Consider the following 21,459-nt stretch of genomic DNA (forward strand, 5'->3'; position numbering starts at 1 on the left):
TTTTTCAGTCTAACGCAACCCTGGAAGACTGCTACCATACTCATCTCTCTAGGCAGCCCACGGAAGACCCCTGGGGGGCGCACGCCACACACTTAATAAGGCATCTCCTGCACCATTTCCTCCCCTCATCCGAAGGGATTCCAGGACCGAATCCCCCAACTTTCTCTCTAGTATTCCATAGCAGCCATGCCCCTCTGTCCCTAGGGCAGCCCCAAGAAAAATAAACTTAATTTACAAAACTCTGGCGGAAACCACCCCAAGATAGCCAGGCTGACTTTCTCCATCTCTCCTGGAAGCAGCCACTGACAGCCCCCGCCTCCTCCTCCCAGAAAAAGCATCCCCTGGCAGACGTCCATCCTCGCTCCCTGTTGCAGCCTCTGGCACACTTGCACCCCTCCTCTTTCCAAAGAAGCCCCGGTGTTCCATAAGGCAGTGCTCCCCTCGGCTATGCGCTCCCCCTAAGCATGCGCGCATGCGTATTTCTTCGCGCACGCGCGCATGCATCAACAAAACATTCAGCCTACATCAGGCTATCAGTATCTGCTCCCCAGCGCACAAGTCAACGCGCATGCGCGGAAGCATTGCAGAGCACAAGTCACCGCGCATGCACGGATGTCTTTCGACTGCGCATGCGTCATTGTGCGCATGAGCACTGCGTAGTTTGTCATGTATTCAAAGCTCCGGTGGCAACGTTACCTATTGTGGATGTTGGTGCGTGGTGGCAGCCTTACCTAACCGCTACCAGTGATTGTGGATGTTGGTGCGTGGTGGCAGCGTTACCTGTCGGTCACCCTAGTGATCACAGTACCCAGGTGAGCTGTGGCCGTTCGAGGACGAAAAAGGTCTGTCTCTTCCTTTTCTCCCAGATCACACAAGTACAGTCTCCACTTCTGCCGCTGGCCATCCCTCACCATAATTCTGTCTCGCTCGTCGCTCCTTACTTAGAGAAAACCCATTGGTCGAAGTGGGCGGGATCGGAGGGCACGGCGTGCCCCTACTTCTTTAATTTGATGCAATCCGTTCCCCTGCTTTTCTATTTTTAGAAATTTGTCCCAGGACGGCGAAATAGTGAACGCCTATATATAGATAAGGTTCGCCCCTTTGTGGCCGTTCGGGACGGGCGGGTGGGCAGAAAAGACTTTTCCTTCTTGCCCAGAGAAGACGAGTACAGTGTCAGCTTCCGCTCTGCTGCTGGCAGCTGCCCCCATCTCTCTCTTTCTTCCTCTTCCCCCTCTTTCTGTCTCTGTCTCGTTCCTTCTCAGTTGCTGAAAACCGTGACTTCAAGCTCTTACCCTATCTTTCCTTTAATTGTTCCCCTATGAAATGGATCCAAAAAAGAAAGAAACTCTTTTACTGGAAATGTCTTTTTCTGACATTTTACTATTCTAAAGTGCAGCCTCGGGCGGAGAGAAAAAAGGTCAGAAATACGAAAAATAACTAAATAAAGCAAGCCAGAGTGGTCGCAAAGTGGCCAGATTGGTTGTATCCACACCCAAACATATTAGGGCCACTTTACAGAGTTTGCCAGTAAAACGCTTCTTTCATTTTCTCATCTTTCTTTGAACAACGGGGCCTATTTACAAAGAAGTGACAGAGCAGCGGCGTTAGCCTTCTTGGCTAACGCCGCGCTACGCCACTTCTGAAACGCAGGGCTGCACCCTATTTACAACAATATGGTGCAGTCCTGAGTTTCCCCCTGCGTTTGGCGCTAATTTCAGCTGCCTAGCGCCAACAGTCACTCTTGCACCATAGTGCAAGGGCGCCTGTGCTGGAGCGAATGATTGTTCATGTTCAGGAAGGTGCCCCTTCCTGCACATCAACATTCTTAAATGGTGATTTATAACTTCTATGTGTGCTGCTATGTGCAGCACATATAGAAGTTGCAACGCGTCAATTTTTACATTATTGATTATGTGCAGGAAGGGACACCTTCCTGTACATAAACAATCATGCATGGTCTTATGCTGTTTTTATGTGAGCTGCACAATGCAGCACACATTAAAAAACAGCAAAATCGAGGAGAAATAAAGCATTTCTCCTCGTTGCGCCCTGTTAAGACCACGTTGTTCCTGCTTACATTTATCATGCTTTACTTAATCTTGCATTCCATATGAGTAATTGCTTTTTGTAAGATGTTATTACTTTTTTCAGGCAGCATATTACTCTTGTCTAGTGCATAATTTGAATTGAGTCTCATCCAAGTGTTTATAGCGGGTCAGTGCAGTGCGAGTTTCTCTCAGTGGGGCAGTATGTTGCTCAGTGGGGGGAGAGGATGTGGCACTATGGCTAGAGATATCAAATTTAGAACTGGGGAACCAGGTTCAGCCTTCACAACCAGCCCACCAGATCACTCTACTTAGGGAGCACATTCCCATGCTAGACCACAGAAGCCCCCGTCAGACTGTACAAGTCCTGTTATCTTCGCACCAGCAGGTGGACCCTAGCGATAACAAGTGTGGGTTAACCTCGAAAGCCTGTCCATCACAATCCGTGCTGAAGTTCACCTCCAGTCTTGCGGGCAGGCCTACAAAGCAGCACACCCCAGAGTGACAGTGACTCTGTCACTGATGTCACAGGACCCTTGAAGCCAGTCCCCCTCACCCATTGGTATCTCCATAGGCCTTGTTTCAGCAGTAGTAGCTGCCACTCACCAGGGATCGGCAGTGCAGGATTTGCAAGCACACCAAACTAAGTTCACAAACTTCACGATCTCTGCTTCATGCACAAGCACTTTTAATATGGGCTGCCTGCTTTGGGGCCAACAACATTATGCAGCAATGGAGAATAAAATGATGCAGCAGTCTTGACTAAATTAAGGCTGCAGCGTAATACAGTATATTTTCTGATACTTTATTATTTTTATATGTACTAACGGTCTCTGCACATATTTTGTCTCATTAGTTCCAGTGTAACATACAAATGCAGCAGTGAGAAAGGTGACCAGTCAACCTTTTCAAAGGGCCAACCACTTTTCAGCGACATAAGTCAAATTGTTTAGTAACTTTTGATCCGTTTAAGCTACAAACAATTTATTAGTCAAAATCATTAGATTATGCAGCAGAGGATGTATTATGTGGCAAATATGGCAAAGCCATAATTATGTTGAAAATATTTGAAAACTAGGATATATTGCCGTTCATGTTTGAATTGCTCTTATGGAAAAAGGGAGAAGTGATGATGATAGAAACTGCATGGCTCGGACACAAATGGGTTGTGATTCCACTTTTTTGCATATTTAGGGTATTCTGTGATTGGAAACTTAGCCCACTTTTTGAATATATTTTATTGTCAATAGCTCATTAAATCTTTAATAAACCAGTGTATCCATTGGTTGAATTAAATAATTCAATAAGTTGTAATTGGCCAGTGAAATGCCAAACAAATACGAAAAATTGGGATGTTTGGCTCTTTCTGGCCACACCTCTGACTCCACCCACTGACCCAATCCACAGGTTATTCCCGCCCTCTGATTCTCCGCCCACAGTTCCCCTACTTTTTTTTCCCCACTTCGACCACTGTGAAAACCACCCACTTGTTGGAAATGTTGTCTTTTTATGACAGTTTTGAATTCCAAAGTGCAGCCTGGCGACGGATAGGAAAAAAGGTTCAACATAATTACTTAAAGCAAGATAGAGTGGTCGCAAACTGGCCAGATTGGTTATTATTCACACCCAAACACATTAGTGCCACTTTTACAGAGTTTGCCAGTGAAGCGCTATTTTTGTTTTTGGGTATGTTAGTTTGAACAATATTGTTTTCCCCGTATGGGGAAGTGCACCATTCCTGGAGGTACTGCAATACTTAGTTGGCACGTGGAGTGGAAATTGTTTATTGGGATCTGTGTCAGCTGTTTTTCTTACTTTAGTTTATAAAATGTGTACCGCTGCTCTGTTCAGGGATGTGGTCTTTTTAAACCATACTGCTGTCATGTTAACTCTTCAGGCAAAAATACTCATTGATTTCTGAATAATGTAAAAAAAAGTTCACCACGTTGTTCCTGCTTACATTTCACTCGCGTTACTTAAACTTGCATTCATTATAAGTGTTTACTTTTTCGAAGGCTGTTTTTTTTTTCCAGGCAGCATATTACTTTTGTCTAGTGCGTAATTTGAATAGGGTCTCATCTAGTTGTTTATAGCGGGCCACAATAGGGTTGTAGCTAAAAGTACTGCAAGTTTCTCTCAGTGGGGCAGTATGGTGTTCAGTGGGGAGAGGATGTAGCACTATGGCCAGAGTTGTTGAATTTGGAACTGAGGAATTATGGATCAGCCTTCATGACCAGACCACTCTCCAGAGAGAGCACATTCCTATGCTAGACCTTAGAAGGCCCCACTACACCTTAGGAGCGCTGCTGTCTCATAGCACCAACAGGTGGACCCTAGCGGTGGCAATTGTGGGTTAACCTTGAATGCCTGTCCACTAAAATCCGTACTGCAGTTGACCTGCAGTCTTCCGGTCAATCCTACGAAGCAGCACATCCTAGAGCAACAGTGACTGTCACTGAGGTCACAGGACCATTGATGCCAGTCCGTCTCACCCTTTGGTACCTCTATTGGCATTGTTTCAGCAGTGCAACTCACCAGGGATTGGCAATGCAGGATTTGCACGCACACCAATCTAAGTTTGCACGCTTCAGGCACAAGCACTTTTAACTAATTGTTCTAGCAGGGAAGCCATGAAAAAATACTAAGTTTTCAGATTTTTACATTCCTCATTCAGCTACCAGATTATCATGTCTTGCCCTCTTATACTTTACATTAAAGGTTAATTTTAATAATGTTTTTCTTTAATTTGTGGCGCTTTAGTTTACAGCGTGTGACATCCAAAAGCCACAACGAAGCTCAGATTATTTGAGCTCTGGCTCAAAGCTCTCAGTGCCTCGCACACATTTTAGTTTAATCTCACACCACCTGCACTCGGTGGGAATGTGGATACTGCCAAAGAGTTAATTAGCTTCCCTGTTTGTGAGGGGAAAAGTAGGCCAGGAAATCAGATTTTATAGGGAACACTCACCTAGAACAGTCTGGTGTGTACTGGGTGCAGTGAAACTACAAATACTGATCCTGCCACTGTGGGACGGATCACATAGACCGCCCTTTAGTTATGTGGTCTACTGATATGATTCATTACTTCCCTAAATTCTTGGTCTTTGCAATGTTTGTAGATTGTCCGGTATTTTAAGCCATCTTTCTCATTGTTGTTTATTTTCCACTTTTCCTTTCTATTGTTTAGGACTCCCAGCCATTGCCACCCCTGTTTATTTATTATTTGTCCTGTATCTGACAAATGGGAGCATTTTGATGTTGTTGCGTGTTTAGTGCTCCTGTACCGAGGGGGTTGGGACACAGGGCGGGAGTGTGGCCTGCTGGTAAACGGATGGTGCGTGCATTCTTTTAAATGGAAACCTCTTGAGAAGGGCGACTGATAAATAGGGGCCTGGGGGAGGAGGGATGTGACGTTTCCCTCATTGGAAAGTCTTTCATTAACTCTTCAATACTCTTGTGATTCAGTCGCACACAGAATTCTATTGAGTGGTTGACTTGCACCTTTCTGTCAGTGCATTAAAAAGCCCTCCAATGTGTCCATAATTGTTTCCTGAGGCAAGCATGTGTTCCTGAATCAGACTGCATGACCCAGTGTGTAATAATTGTATAGCTCTTCAATCCCTGGCAGCACAGCACCCCGGATAATGTGCTGCACAACTGAACACTTATAAGGTCCCAAAAGCGCAACCTATTGGCTATGCTGATGCTTGTTCACTCCAGTGAACTCCACAAAGAGCTGATGACTCACCTGATGGTCTTTGGTACAATCTGTATAGAAAGTCCGCACTCTCGTGCTCCAAGTACTGCACCGGGCGACACATTTGCCCTAACAACTGGCTTTATTAATTTTAGTTAAGGGATGCCTGGCTGCCAAGAGGATATCAACCACCTCTGGAGTAAGATCAAACGTGTTCAGCTGTCGCCGCTCAATCTCCATGCACGGACATGGATTTTGCAAATGCCTAGGCTGAGAACCCAGCCCTACTAAAGCAATAGCAGGTTCTCCCGTGGACACAGCCACATCAGAGGACAGATACTCAAACCCAGGAATTCTGATTATCATACCCTCCGTGCCCAATTGGGGTCCTCTGAGTCCAAGTTGGTCCTAATATTCTTGAGCACGAGACAGGAGTGGTATCGACAGGAAGGCAAACAGGAGTCCCACATAAGGCGGAACGCACATCTGAGTGAGAGATGCCTTGGAAATATTGTTCTGCAGAAGTGCTGGCATTGCTCGTTCTTGATGGTGGCAAATATATCAAGCCAAGTTTCTGCCCATTAGTGGAAGAGAACCTGCCGTTGCCTCCAAGTGTAATTGCCGCTCGTGATCCACTAGGCGCTGTCTGCTGAGCCAATCCGCCAAGACCTCTGGCCTCCTGGTCAGAATACTGCTTTTCCCCTCATGCAGCACCCCCGTTGAGTGCCTGCCCCCAGCGCTGCAAGGTTGGTGCTCGAGGCTTCTGTGTCTCCTCCCGCTCGTCTCTGCTTCTGTGCCTGATTCTTTCCTCCTTATTCTTGTCTTTTAATTTTTCTTTTCCTTTTCATGTTCTTTTTTGCCTTTTTCTTGTTCCTTTATTTATTCTTCCCAATTCCCCCTTTTTTTTTTTTCCTGCGTTTTTCGTCGCTGCTGCCCCCACGTGTTGGCGCTCCCGCCTCTCAGCTGTCCCACCGTCCCAATACTTAATGGCAGCAGCGGGCGTCCCGACCAGTGCCAGGGACCCTGGTCCTTCGACCCACCATCACTACAGCTCCCCGATCCTCTACGCACTCAATGCCAGCCAAGACAACTACAAGCATTCTTCACTTATCGACACACACAGACCTTTTACCTGCTGCCACTGTCGACACTTCTTCGCCTTCACTGAGACCCAGGACCCACCTCAACCCACCCGCCACAACTCCACTGCACCCCAAACCATGCAATGAATCCTCCTCAACGTGGACTCCCTCCACAAACATATCATTGACCTCCTTGACAGCACTTCCACTGACGTCGCCTTCCTCATAGAAAACTGGACAAGCGCCGTCTTGGGACCGGACATCGTGATCGCAATCCCTGAAGTCTCCAAGATCACCCAAAAGGACCGCCACGGAGGAGGCATCGCCATTGCTCACAAATCCAACTTCCGACTGAGCACCTACACTGACGGGCCCACAGACATGATGGAACATCTTCACTTACAGATACAGCCCAACCCGACCACCATCTTCCGAGGCACCCTCCTCTAAGGACCCGCACACCTTTCTCCGACTCCATCACCAACATCACCCCGCATGACATCGCCTCCACCGACCAACACCTTGCAGCCCGCACGCCCTCCCCTCCGCTGACTACATCCTCCTAGGGGACCTCAATTCCACCTGGAGAACAACAAGGACTGCAACACCACCACCCTGCTGGACAACCTCACCAACCTCTGACTCAAGCAACTGGTGAACACCTCCACCCACTACGCCGGCCACACGCTTGACCCCGTCTTCTCATCCAGCAAACACATCTCCTTCAGCCACTCTACCGGACTTCATTGGACTGACCACAGCTGTGTCCACTTCAGCTTCAGAAAAACCACGACCCACACCCACCTGCAACGGGTTCCTCGCCGAAGCTGGAGCAAGATCACCGCCGAGCAGCTGACCACCTCCCTCAGCCGGAACCCTCCCGCCAGCACAACGGACCCTAACGAAGCAGCCAGCAACCTCACACAGTGGCTGACCGCCTGCGCCGACGACCTCGCACCACTGAAGAACCCTCCCAGCAGACCCGGCAGCAAGAAGGCCCCCTGGTTCACTGACAAACTCAAGGACTCCCAAGAAGAACTGCCGCACCCTCGAGAAAGCCTGGCGCCACGACCAGACCACATACAACATGACCGCCCTCAAGCACGCCACCCGCTGGCACCACCAGCTGATCCGCACCACCAAGAAGACAGCTTACAAGGAAAGACTGGACAACAACGCCCACATCAGCAAGGAACTATTCAGCATCATCAAAGAGCTCTCCAACCCCAGCGCCGGAAACAACGACATCACTCCCTCACAAGACCTCTGCGACTCACTCGCCTCGTTCTTCCACCGCAAGATCGCCAACATACACAACAGCTTCGGCACACCAACCACGCACCCACCACCGAACCAACGCCCCCCACCACAACCCTCTGCGCCTGGACCCCGGTCAGCACCGAAGACACCACCCGCACGATGAACACCACCCACTCCGGATCACTTGCCGACCCCTGCCCCCACCACGTCTTCAACAAGGCCGACTCCATCATCGCACCCCAACTACGGGACATCATCAACATCTCCTTCCACACCGCCACCTTCCCGGAGAGCTGGAAGCATGCCGAGCTCAGCGCCCTCCTGAAGAAACCAACAGCGGACCCCACCGACCTCAAGAACTTCCGCCCCGTCTCGCTCCTCCCTTTTCCGGCCAAAGTCATCGAGAAGACCGTCAACAGACAGCTCGCAGCCTTCCTGGAGACGAACGGATCCCTCGACCCCTCGCAGTCCGTTTTTCGAGCCAACCACAGCACTGAGACCGCACTGATCGCAGCCACCGATGACATTAGATCCCTGCTCGACAACGGGGACACAGCGGCCCTCATCCTCCTGGACCTCTCTGCAGCATTCGACACTGTCTGCCACCGCACCCTAGTACAGCGCCTCAGCAACATCGGGATCCAAGAGAAGGCACTGGAGTGGATCATCTCGTTCCTCGCCGGATGAACTCAGAGTCCGCCTCCCCCCATTCAGATCCGAGGCCACCGAAGTCATCTGCGGCGTACCACAAGGATCATCCCTCAGCCCAACCCTCTTCAACGTCTACATGAGCCCCCTCGCAGCCATCACACGCCAACACAACCTCAACATCATCTCCTACGCCGACAACACCCAGCTGATCCTCTCCCTCACTAACGACCCCGCCACTGCCAGAACCAGCCTCCAGGAGGGGATGAAAGACGTCGCCGAATGGATGAAGAACAGCCGCCTGAAACTGAACTCAGACAAGACAGAAGTCCTCATCCTGGGATCATCACCCTCCGCCTGGGACGACTCCTGGTGGCCCCCCGCCCTGGGCGCCACTCCCAAGCCTACGGACCACGCACGCATCCTGGGCTTCATCCTGGACTCCTCACTCTCGATGACCAGACAAGTCAACGCCGTCTCATCATCATGCTTCAACACCCTACGCATGATCCGTAAGATCTTCCGATGGATCCCCACCGAAACCAGGAAGACGGTCACCCAGGCACTCGTCACCAGCTGACTGGACTACGGGAACACCCTCTACGCCGGTACCACAGCCAAGCTTCAGAAAAGACTCCAACGCATCCAGAACGCCTCCGCACGACTCATCCTGGACATCCCCCGACACAGCCACATCTCCGTCACCTGAGAGACCTGCACTGGCTCCCCGTCAGCAAGAGGATCACGTTCAGACTCCTCACCCACGCACACAAGGCTCTCCACGACCTGGGCCCCAAGTACCTCAACAACCGCCTGACCTTCTACACACCCACACGCCAGCTTCGGTCGACCAGCCTTGCCCTTTCCGCCGTACCACGCATCCGCAGAGCCACCACCGGAGGAAGATCCTTCTCCTACCTGGCAGCCAAGACCTGGAACTCACCTGGCTTTTCGAGCAGTAACGGACCCCTCTCCCCCAGCGCCTTGAAACCCTCCGGGTGAGTAGCGCGCTGTACAAATGCTATGATTGATTGATTGATTGATTGATTGTTGGGCAAACAAGATATCGCCCGTAACTGGAAGTCGCTGGAACCATGCCTCATTCGAGGGGTAGAGGGGGGGTGGACTGGTGTGCCAGCCATGAGAAGCCGATTTACAAGGCCCTGTTTTGCCAACGAAATTATAAGATGTGGAGCGGGTGTTGGATAAATCATGTCCTGAATGGGTAATGATGTTGATGATAATGTATTTACTATGTCTATATCTCTATTGCATTTTTTTTTAGTCTTGTAGAATTTTGTGGAAAATGACGAAATCTGAGAACTTGGGTATCAAAAAAAGAATGATGCTTTAAAGTTCCACAGTTTCCTGGATAAGGACAATTTGTCCTAGTGCCGGCAGTGCTAAAGTTAAAGTAGCTGCCACCCATGGGCTGTGCACCACAAAGTTTTATCTTGCCCGCACCACAGGAGACCTAGCAGCAAGCCCAGAAACATTTGGTAGTCTGGCTTACAAATCTACAGCGGCTGGTGCTGGAAAAGAATACCCGCCTATTTGCAACCATCTCTGGACTTGGATCTTCACGCTGCTCTTCGGAGTTGACAGTAAGTTCCTTTGGTTTCTGACAAAGATTTTGAGTGCGTCAGTGTTTACAAAGTTTATTGAGCAGATGCACTTATTGTGTGAGTCTCGACCCACGCTGGTGTTCAAGATCTCCTCTTGCAAATCTCAGGTGTCTCTCGCACACTCAAGACGACGTCCCAATTCTGGTCACATCACTGCCTAGGGTGACAAACTGGTCTTCTCCAGCAGCAGTGTACCAATGGCGATGGCCCTTGAATCCCCATGAGCCTTTCCTGGTATACAGAGGTTGTCTTACTCGCCTAAGGAGGCAAGCTTCTTGGGGTCACAGCTGTAGCCCTATTATTTCAACATCGCTGAACCAGGACAACCGTCCCTAAGTTCCTGTTGCTCACTCTTGTGCAGTGGTTGTCTCTCACATTTATGGCAGCCCTATAGTCTCTGATGTATTGTTAAAACGCGATGGCCCTAAAGTTTCAGTCCCCCCTTTTCTAATTCAGGGGTCATGTCTCGCATGCAGACAGGTAGTCCGATCGGTGCAGTGGTCCGGATGCACCCTAACCTTTCATTCTGCCTCTCAGATTCTTGCACCATGACTTCTAGATCTTGCTACTGCCTAGCTCTGTCCTGAACCTTACAGAGTTCACTGGTCTTGGGTTAGGTAGAAGGTTGTGCACTAGGTGAGAATTCTTGATCCTCTTGGGTGATGTTTCCTCAGCAAGCATGGGAGATTGGACGACCCTCTGGGTCACAATCCTGGTTGCAACAAGCTGAACTCTTGAGTTCTTACATGCTGATGATCAGCTTCATTTGACCAAGTCTTCGTCTCAAGCCTCCTATTTAAACATTTTCCATATGCACTGTTAGATTTTGTCTCTCTGCTTTTCATGTTCGTGTAACGGATGGCCTATTTGGAAATGCCCACATCTTATGACACTGTAAGTCATCTATCACTAAAGAACAGTCTTCAAATTTGGGAACTCCCAACACAGGCCACCTTGATTTTTTTTCATCAGTTATATGTGGTTTTAAAGGTTACCCGTGACATTGGTCCCACTCGTTGTGATTCCCTTATCAGTCCTATAGTCTTCGACAGATGTGCTCAGGCCTCCTTTGACCAGTGATTCCTTACGAATGAAAGAGTTACCTTTTGAAATGCAGGGCAGACCCTTTCTCTCCCTTCACCCTGTGTTTTCCCTTCCAGTGTGAGAAAATGCAATCCACATTTCTATTTTTAAGATTTATTGATTGACATCTGAACTTAGTGTTGTTTACTGTTGATTAATATTAGACTTTTTTGACTACAGTCTGTCACATGACCTCTTCAGACTTCATGGCAGAAGACAGAGTGCAGGAGTTGCTACGCTTATTGCGAGAAGCAGGGTGCCTTGATTCCCTGTTGGACATGGGAGCGATCTCTGTGTCAGTTCGTCCGGCTAGCCGCCGCAGTATTGGCATGCACTCTAAGGCAGAGCCAGGGGACATTATGAAGCCTAGGTAGTTGGATGGGCCGCTTGTGGGTTCAGGGAGGGCCTCTGAAAGCAGGGAGATGTCTGAGTGAAGTGAGGGTGGCAGGATCGCAGACAAGTGGCATAACTCAATGCACTTACAGTGCAAGACGCTTCCCGCTTGGACTCATGGCCCGCAGAGAAACAGAGATAGCTAGCATAATGAAGCGCATGTGGGGGTTGGGCAAAAGTCATGGCAAGCGAGTCCGGGCACAGATGTGTCTTGCCCAGGGTAGTAAACAAAGACTGATGCATTGTGGTGCGGCCACAGAAGAAAGCAGGCTAAAGCAATTCACAGGCAATGTTGCACAAAATAAGGTTACAGTTCCTCATATAGGGTGAGGGGGTGATATGGCTGATAGAAGGAACGGGTGGGTGTACTGGGATTCGGTTGCAGGGGGGTGGTCTGAGTGATCAGATCTGAATGCCATCAAACACCCAGAAGGGTGTCCAGCTTCATCATTGAGCAGCTCCTCATTGGGCTGATGATGCAGTGCCTGACCAGCTCCTCAGTGGGGTTCTTTAGCTTTGATCTTAGCCGTATTGATGAATTCAAGTGAGTGGGTGTAAGAGAAGGGTGGTGTCTCGGTGACCGAAAATAGCCTAAGGAGTGCCGAGGAGACTTTTACTAAAGTGGTCCCCTTGACAAAGTAAAAACAATGGAGCTGTCACGGGTAATGATGTACCAAGATAGCTTCAAAAAGGGTGACGTGGGATCTGCCTGACGTAGGCCAAGCACATAGTCCACAATAGCTATGTGGGCCTCTTTGAGAGTTCTCTCCCAGCCTTTGCTAGACATGGTGGTCCCCTCACAGGATGACCAAACAGAAGCTCAAAGGGACTAAATACCACTGCTTTCTGTGGCACTTCTCTGTAGGTAAAAACCAGACATGGCAAAAGGACATCCGTAACCTTCTGAGTTCATCAGAGAGTCTCGTGATCATACCTTTTTTACATTTTCGTCAATACGATAACAGAAAGCAATCCCAGAAGTACATCAGTGTTGAGCAGACGACGCAGTAATATAAAGAATGCAAAGCATCTACTCAGTATGTTACATGGAGATACATCAATGCAATTAGGTGCATAAATAGACACGATGTTTGATCAACGACGAGCAGAATCTAGTACGCACAGGGCTACAACACATGCAGTGAATAACAGGGTTGTTGTCAAATCATCCCACAGGGTGAATCCCTTGTCTCAGTCTGCACCATCAGGCAGGACCATCCCCTTCAGTCACATCCATCTCTTTTCCCGCTATATAGTGCTGATACAGACCCCAAAAACGTTTATGGCGATTCTAGGGCGATAGTAATTCACAATACAATTCAGATTGTGTAGTACATTAAACCATATCTTTTGACCAGTCTTTGACAGTAGGAGCTGGTCCTCGAGCCCAGCGCACTGCAACCCTGCGTTTTGCAAGCAGTAGACCCATGTCTATTAATCGGCGTGTGTCTTTCAGCAGTCGCCTTGTACAACCCGGCAAAGCCAATAGTGGGTCCAATGGCAGTGGCAACCCTGTGATTTTGCTCACCATGCGAAAAATTAATCTCCAGTGGTTCGCAATCACTGGGCACGACCAGCGATATGGAAGAACACAGCTGGCGTGACTCTATACCGCTCACATTCTGCAGAGTCACGGAGGGCATATCTGTGCAGCCTGTCAGGCGTATAATAAACTCTATTAAGGAACTTAAAATGTATGACACCGTGTATCCCATTCAAGGAGACATTCTGCGTGACCTCACATCAATATGGCCAGGTGATGTCATGGAGACCCTCCCCAAGATCATTTTGCCATTCCAGCTAGCCTTGCTGAAGTGATTCCTACGATAGTCCCGTGACCTCACATCAATATGGCCAGGTGATGTCATGGAGACCCTCCCCAAGATCATTTTGCCATTCCAGCTAGCCTTGCTGAAGTGATTCCTACGATAGTCCTGTGATATGTTCTAAATACTGGAGACTATCTTACTAGGAGATTCCGTACACAGAAGGAAAGAAAAGGAGGCTATCTCGAGCAGTTCCGTCATGTCCTCCCCAAGTGTTCTGCGAATGGCATGCCTCACCCTGTGAAAGTGAAACTTCACAAGCGGTGTGTGAACATGCACTTCCGCCTCATTATCAGCTCATCCTCTAGCCGTGCCTTCAGAAAGTAGCTCCCCAATTTTAACAACGTTAATTGATACCAGTGCGTGGACCACCTCTTTTTCACGGTATGCTGGCAGCCAATGGCATCACTCCAGCGGGGTTGAAGGGAAATACAAGATAGTGGCCGCCTGCCTTTTTAACAAATTTTGACATGCATGAGTACCCGAATTAACGGAGTCCAAAATACCAGCTCGCCTGAAACAACAACAATGAGAGAGGAGGGGGCGCAGCCGCAACCCTTTCAATCTGTACATGTGGGAGGCCAACTTGCTGGTGTACCCAGTGGTACGCATGTGAACCTTGTTCCACACAATAATTTAATTCTAATTCCGGGGCCCGCCTCAACACTACCTGCATGAAAGGATTTCTCAGCGTCGAGAAAGACCTCAGCAGCTTTGGTTTCCGGCTTAATATGCAGCAGCTTTGGTTTCCGGCTTAATATGCTGTATTGTTCCAAACTCAGTCGGTAGATTGTATGTCAAGGTATGCCCTGGGACAAACCGTGATTGTTCCGGACCAACAAAGAAAGCAACCAGCGGGCCAGCTGGTTAGCTAAGATTTTAGCGAAGAGCTTGGTATCCACATTAAAAAGTGACAGGGTCCTAAAGGATGAACATTCATTAGGGAGTTTGCCTGGCTTAATAATGTAACTGTTAAGGCTTCCCTCGTTGAGGGGGCATTCCCCCCACCCCCTATCTCCTCAAAAAGAGTAATCCGGTGTGGAGTAAGCAACTCCTTAAAGAAAGCAACAGCAAGGCCATCTTGCCCTGGGGTGCTTCCAGCACACATTGCATTTAGCGCAGCGAGCACTTCACCTGCATCTAACAACGGCATCATTAGGTGCTCCCTATGCGCATCAGTCAACCAGGGCATCCAAATATGTTCTAAGTATTCTTTGATCGTTGCATCATCAGCAGTCTCTCTAGAGTGGTACAGATAGGAACAGTACTGATCAAACTTATCTGCTATTGCTGTTGGGTCTCTCAGTAGCTCTCCACTCTCTGCACGCAACTCAGACACACAGCCCGACTCCCACCAATCTCTCAGCACAGCTTCTTACACTGAGCCCGGCCTTTCCCCTCCCCATATGTTTTGGCAACTGCGTATTTCCCCATGTGTTTAACCTCGCTGTCAGCGATTTCGTGGTACTCCTCCAATGAATTTAATTATTCCGCTACCCGAGCATCCCAACTCACCAAGGCCTCCTGCTCTATCTCGATCAACCAAACGATTCTCAAGGCTAGCCAGTGTAGGAAACTGGCTCTGTATATACTATACCAAAGTGAGGTATAGTGTGCACAGAGTCCAGTGGAACCCCAAAGGTAGGTAGAGGTAAAGTTAGATAGCACCTCACTCTCTATTTGTGGCAGTGTGGTCAAGCAGGAAGGCATTATCAGAGCACCATGTTAAGCATTTGTTGCACACACCCAGTCAGCAAATTAATTCACACACTCAAAGACTGAACTTCAGACCAATTGGTTTTGTATAAAATTACTCTGTTATTTTATTTCCTAGAACCAAGTAAGCCTGGCACAGGTAAGTTGATAATTACTTTGCAGTAAATATACAGTTTGAAATGCCGTTGCAAATGTACTTTGGAATGGTTACAGTTTGAATTAATGGTTATGCAATACTGTGAACTGCTGTACATATACTTTGTATCGATCTTGCAGTTAAAATTACAGGAAAGTTATTTTTACGTTACTTTGAGATTACTTTTTAGATTAATTTTTCTACTCCGTGTGATATGCCTAGCTATCACACTGGGACATTTCCAAGAGAAAAAGTAAGTTAAGTCAGTTTTGCACAATTGTTATTTTTCAGGTTTCCATACAATTCAACTCCACACTTGGAACATTTTTCAGAGAAAAACAGTCAATATGTTCCTATGGAGAGAAATTAAGTTAATGGTTACCAGGTAAGTAATCGGTCTTTGGAGTTGAGCTTCTGGGTTAGAACAAGGGTTCCCCCAGCGTCAAGGATTCACTTTCGTTACACCCTCAGCGGCACTAGGGCGGCCGGGTTAAGAGTGCTGAGGCACAATATTATCCAATGGGGATGGGGGTTCTCCGGTTGGTGGCTGCTGGCTAGCAGGCCAGTTGGCTGTGTGAGCAAAGCTCCTGAACTTTAGCTCAGGGCAAATGGGGAAACAAAGGTGCACCCTCAGCGGCACTAGGGTGGCCGGGTGCAGGGTGCTGTTTCGACGTCAGGCACCCTGTTGTTTGCTATGGGGAACCTCCGGTTTGAAAAGGCACTGCAGGGAAGAAGGTCTTCTGGGTGCGACCACCACTTCAAAAGGTAAATTGGGGGTTGGCTAAGCACCGTTGGTTGGGCCACCCAAGGCCACGCGGCGTCGGTTGCTGGGATGCCTTTTGGGGTCCGTTTTGGGGTAGGATCTTCTTACCAGCTCCTGGTCGCGGTTAAGGGGTCCTTTTGGATTTAGGTTGCAGGCGTCGGCTGGAGGCTTGAGGCAGGTCGGGCATCACTGGATCTCGGGTCAGGATCACCAGGGCGACCACCTCGTGCTGTTTGCCCACTCGAGCTCCGGCCGTGTACGGCGGGTGCAAACTTGTGCGTATTCTCAATTTCCAGCCGAGGCCAGAGATTGCAGGTTAACAAATCCAGTGTTCAGGGGAGACAAAGTCTTTGGGGTTGAAGGCAGGTCGGTCCTCCCGGGGTTTTCAAGGTTGCTGGCTGCAGGACACAACAGGATTTTGCAGGAGCAGGTTCGAGGGGGAGACAGGCCGGTAGGGCTGGGGCCCAGTCAGTGGGCATCTTCCTCTTGTGAGGTTCTGCACGGCTGTTCAGTCCTTCTTCTTCTTGTAGTTTCATCTTGTTTGAGGAAGCAAGGTTCAGGAGTGCCCCTAAATACTAGATTCAGGGGCGTTACAGTTTGGTAAAAAGGTTGGGACCAATGGCTCCCTTCCCTGTGGTGGGTACAGCCCCTATTCTGCTACCCTACAGTGGGAGGGGGCATAGGCCTATCCCTGGTTAGCTGGGTCCCCCCATCTGCAGGATGGCAGGGACTGAGATTTGTGCTTCACCTCGCTTCCCCCACCTGAGGGGTGAAGTTGGCAGAGGTGGGCACACCTCTCTCCTCACTTGTTGTTCCTGCCGGTTTTCCCGCCCAAAGTGGGGTTCTAAACCAGTGGGGGCCAGTTGCTGAGAGCAGCAAGTGGCCTAGGGAAGCTTACAAAGGCGGCAAGCCTTTGACGCTTCCTCTTCGTGAACCCTGCCAATCCTGGGGGAGGAGGCTTTGTACCTCGTCCCAGGATGTGCATTCTTTGAGGTCCCAGAGAGCAGTAAACTCTTGCCCCAGGGGTCCAGAAACATGTCTGGTGGTGGCAGCTGAAACACTAGTGGTAGGTTAGTTTTCAGTGGGCATCTCTAAGATGCCCTCTGTGTGCATTTTTCATTCAGTCCCACACTGGCATCAGTGTGTCCTTAATGTGCTGAGAAGTTTGATACCAAACTTTTCAGTTTACAGTGTGGCCATTATGGCGTTTTGGAGTTCATAATGACAAACTCCCAGCACCATATACTCTTAATGGCAGCACTGCACTTACAATGTCTAAGAATTTACTTAGACACTGTAGGGGGACATGGCTCATGCACCTGTATCCTCACCACTGGTATAGTCCACCCAGCTAGAGGGGAGGCTGACCTATGCCAGAGCAGTGGGTTGCAGGCATGGCACAAAGAGAAGTGTGTCATGTTGACTCACACACAGCCTGCAAAGGCAGTGTGTGAGTGAAATGGTACAGGACCTCTAAGGGTGGCACAATAAGTGCTGCAGCCTTTAGAGGCCTTCTCTGGTCACAGTGCCCTGGGTACCTGTGGTACCATTTACCAGGGGCTGACCTTTGGCCAGAGATGCCAATTGGGTTTAGGCTTCAATGCAGTTTTAGGGAAAGCACATAGTCCCTGGGTACCTGATTAGCAGGAGCCCAGGGCACACTCAGTCAAAGCACATAATCTATTCAGAAAAAGTGGGGACAACCATGCAGAAAGAGGGCACTTACTCACAGCCAGTCTCCCTCTAAGAGAACAGAGGACCCCAGAATGCTTGGACATGGCTATCCCCTGTATATAGACTTTTAAAGTCTCCCATACTGTATAAAACTGGTGAACAGAGCCAATATTTGTTTCAGAGAAGCTCTCTATGTCCGCAGCCATCTCGGATTTGAAGACCCTGTCTAACAAAGAGTATGGCGGAAACTGCCATGTGAAGGGAGCAGGCCTCTTCTGAGGTCTCTATGTCCAGCATTATTGGTGAGTGATCTGAAAAGGAGTGGGGGTGAGTCAACCAGGCGCAAATCTGAGGATACAAAGGTCTAGCGACCAACCAATAATCCATTCTGGTATGGAGGTCATGCAGGGCTGAGTAGTGGATAAAGCCCCCGGCAGCCGGTGAGAATGTCTGCCAGACATCCAGCATATTCAACTGATTTGCCACATCAGTAATCACTATCCGCAGCTGAAGGGCAACGAGCAGGGCCCCAGGATCGGTCCAATGCCTGGCCCAGCACGAAGTTGAGATCCCCACCCCATATTTGCGGTAGAGAGGACTCCCCTTCCAGACCCCCAAACAAGTTGTGATAGAATTGGTGATTATCGTAGTTAGGTCCATTGATCTTAACTATAAGTATGTCAGCTCCCTGCCCTAGACAGCTAGAGATCACAAACCTGCCCCCTTGGGTCTGCCTCAAGCACCTCCAAATGTATTCCTGATCTGGGGTTGACCCAGGTGAGCACCCCCATGGCATGCGTAGTGAACCCCGCCGCATGAAAGGTACCATGTAAACGCCTAAGTGTAAGCATTTTACTATCTATGGGCAAATGGGTCTCCTATAATAAGGCGATATCAATCTCGTGCCTAGTAAGATAAGCTATCACCTTTCGTGTCTTTCTATAATCATTAAGGCCCCAAATGTTCCATGTGAGGAAGCGAGCTCTATTGCCCTGGCTCTGCGTCATTTCAAGCTACATTAACTAGATCTGCACTATCTATAGGATCCATACGTCTCCACCCCTCTCTCATATAACAGTGCATTGTTCGAGAATTATGTAAGTACTGTATGCACACTGTTACCAGCTCACCGCTTGGAAATCCACAAAGTCAGAAATAAGACGTGGCCATTTGAACACTGTTTATACACCCATCAAGCAACAGTTAACTGGATCCCCTAAAAGTTGAGGTAGTCTCACTGTCACCAACTCAGAGGCCTTCCTGCCAGGCCAGAGAGGACCATCCGCAAGCTGCGGCAGATCTAAAGTCTCAATGTCGATCTCAATCAAAGCTGACCGCATCCCCAAACAAGCATATGAAGTTATCCCCTCAAACTCTGGGCAGCAGGCATCCATGAATCACCTCTAGTGCACTTCAAACAACAGTCCATATGTTACATACCTGTTCAGAGAAATGTAAGATAACCAGAGGACATCCGTGTTATACTTGCCCCTCCATATCAACCCAAACGCCCCGGCCAGCTCCTCGGTGTCTCTTCTCCGTCCATCCGTCTTGATGTACTCCTTGTTGGCCTTCTGCAGTGACTTTGGGTCAGTGAAAATCTTTGATCCGCCATCCACGATGACCCTCAATTATGCTCCCATAGGCAACTCATCAAGGGAGCAAACTGTTGCCTTTCCTCATGCACACTCATGGTGAAGACCGGGAAAAGCAAGATCGAGGAACCCTCAAATTGTATATCGAGTCTCTCTCTAGCTTGCCTCAACGCAGCATCCCTGTCCCTTTAGTTCAATAATTTAGCAGTAACAGGATGTGGGGGAGCACCAGGCGGTTTCCTAGGACCCAGGGAGCCTTGGTCACGACAAATATGGCTGAAAATGTGTCGCGACCCAGGAGTGTCACCAAGAGCTGCTCAACTAACGCCTCCATATTGCCCATTGCTGGAGATTCAGGAAGGCCTGTGATGCGGATATTACATCTCCTTGATCTAGCCTCCAAATCCTCTCCCTTGTCCTGCAGGACGGTAATGAGCTTCCCCATCTGTTTCTGGGCATTAATTGTTTCCATCTCAGCGTCTTCAGTTTCGAACACCAGTCTCTCCGCCATATTTAGGCGCTCACTATGCTCAGACATGCGGTCCATCCGGTAGGGCAGAGAGTCATTTTTGCCATTTATCGTAGACCAGCTTTTCTGTCTTTCCCTCAAAATTTGACGGATATCCCCTTCAGACTCCTCGGTGTTATCACTCTGCACATCGGGAGACTTGTCAGCGCCTATATCCCTCTGTCTCGACTTGCGCTGCTCCAACTGCAGCTTAGACTGTGATTTGTCCATCTTGCCCATAGTCTTTAAATGTCCAAGCCCCACCACAGCTGCCACAAGGCTCACAGTCTCGTAGTACCCTGCCCACGTCAGCAAGGGTCCACAAATCAATCCGCTCAATCTTCAGGTCCAGGCAAGAGTCCTCTGCTTAATAAAAGCCTACACGGGTAGCACAGCAGGGATACAAACAGGAGGAAACCATAGGGGGAAAGGCCAATCCCTGAGTCGTTAGTAGATCGCAGCAGTTGATAGTGGGCATGGGAACTCCCTAGTCTATCTTCTGGTGCCAGACAGGACAGAGTAACAAGCCCTCTGTGTGCAGCGATAACGTCTAAACATGTCCCTCATCCGCCGGCCAGCAATTTAAGTCTCCCCTCACCGATCCCTAGCAGTCTCACCAGGCCTCCCCCAGCAATCCGGAAGCAGTATAACAGGGCCCAAGTTGCTATCACTGCAATTGCTGTCAGAGAGGCGGCTGGGGGCCGTCCACCGGCGACTCGCAGTGCACTCCCTGTCTGCCAGCAGGAGCGTGCTCGATCCGGGCAACGTCGTGGATATTGCCCAGCCGCTGACAACCAGGACCCAGCACCACCCGCCGTCCACCGGTTGGGCACAAAGATCGCTCACGTCCAACGTGGGCACAAGGTTGCGGTTTTGGGCTACAGGGCAGCCATGCACAAGCGAACCACACCTCGCCGCACAAGCAGCTTGTCCGTGCCCAGACCGGTCAGCAACGAGCCAGATGCCGCCAGCCCCAAGGATGCCATCAGAGCAAGGTATGTGCTCCGGTCACCAGCGGAGGTCAGTACGGGCCACAGGCCCTGAGACTACTGGTGTCCGTGCTGCCACGTCTCAGCTGGTAATAGACTGCAGCACTCGTCTTCACTAGGCCCTTGGAGGCCGCAGCGCTGCCCCGTCCACCAGCAACTCGGACAGACACGATGAGCACGCCGATGGGCAATGAACCTCAAGTGCTTTACAGAGCGGCAGCGAGCATGTAATTTGTTGCTTGGATGTTGCCGGATTCCTGCCGGATAGTTACGATGGCATACGGAGCTCACCTAGAAAGCGGCCATCTTGAGACCAGGCAAATGAATTGGTGGGTTGTATGGACTTTGACTATGAGAAGGATAGTCTGGAGGAGGACGAGGTCTTGGGCAGTCATGTAATTGATAAGGCGTCACAGACG

General features: G+C 49.4%; 1 protein-coding gene across 4 annotated transcripts in view; it reads left to right on the forward strand.

Moving 5' to 3' along the window:
• Window positions 1-636: 636 nt before the first annotated feature.
• The window catches only part of LOC146870056 (retinoblastoma-binding protein 5), a 529,113-nt gene continuing 508,290 nt past the window's right edge, over window positions 637-21,459 (forward strand). For 2 of the 4 annotated variants that reach the window (XM_085627556.1, XM_085627588.1), the window contains exon 1: window positions 637-812. The gene's annotated coding sequence lies outside the window, so the exon portion shown is untranslated. The remainder of the gene's footprint in view (window positions 813-21,459) is intronic. The other 2 variants (XM_085627519.1, XM_085627459.1) reach the window with 2 other exon arrangements.

Source organism: Triturus cristatus, chromosome 1_1 (genome assembly GCF_964204655.1).
Source record: "Triturus cristatus chromosome 1_1, aTriCri1.1, whole genome shotgun sequence".
Lineage (NCBI taxonomy): Eukaryota > Metazoa > Chordata > Amphibia > Caudata > Salamandridae > Triturus > Triturus cristatus.